At 35.0% G+C, this 589-nt stretch overlaps 1 long non-coding RNA gene across 2 annotated transcripts in view; it reads right to left on the bottom strand.

The window, feature by feature from the left end:
* Window positions 1-569, bottom strand: part of LOC128249451 (uncharacterized) — a 6,469-nt gene extending 5,900 nt beyond the window's left edge. The window contains exon 1 of one of the 2 annotated variants that reach the window (XR_008265577.1): window positions 496-569. This is a non-coding gene — a long non-coding RNA (uncharacterized LOC128249451). The remainder of the gene's footprint in view (window positions 1-495) is intronic. The other variant, XR_008265582.1, reaches the window with a different exon arrangement.
* Between the last annotated feature and the right edge of the window lie 20 nt (window positions 570-589).

A 589-nucleotide genomic window follows, 5' to 3' on the forward strand; every position in this document is an offset into this window, starting at 1 on the left:
TTATTTATTTATTATTTTCTTTTTTTTTGAAAAAATGAATTTTACAAATTTTTTTTTCAGCATCATAATCTCCGTATTTTTCTGCGTATTTCGCCAAAACTATTTTTTAAAAGTGAAAATTTAAGAAATAGTCGGGTGGTGGGGAATTAAAATTTTGAAATGCAGATTTCTTTTGCAGATTCGGAATTTCCGCACTCAATATAGTGGGTTCCTGTAAAAAAAAAAAAAAAAAATCCCAAAGTCCATTGTTTTTACCTCCGCCAAGACATTTGTCCAAGGTGCCACGCAGTGGGACTGAAGCCAGTACCATGTGGTTGGAAAGTGAACTTCTTACTGCGCAGTCACTGCCGCGTTTAGGAATAAGTTCTACAGTTTTCCACATTATTTTTGTTATGCACATTGATGTTTGTATATCTTTCTATATATGAAAAAAAGGCACCGTCATGGTATTAGCTGTCAGAAATGAAAGTAGAAAAATCCAAACAAGATTGTTACTGCTGGTTTGAGTTGAAATCTGTTTCTTTGGCTACTGACTGGCCGGAGCTATCTTGTCTTGTCTGTCTCTGTCTCTTTCTCTCTCTCTCTCTCT

This window comes from Octopus bimaculoides, chromosome 1 (genome assembly GCF_001194135.2).
Source record: "Octopus bimaculoides isolate UCB-OBI-ISO-001 chromosome 1, ASM119413v2, whole genome shotgun sequence".
In the NCBI taxonomy this organism is placed as follows: domain Eukaryota; kingdom Metazoa; phylum Mollusca; class Cephalopoda; order Octopoda; family Octopodidae; genus Octopus; species Octopus bimaculoides.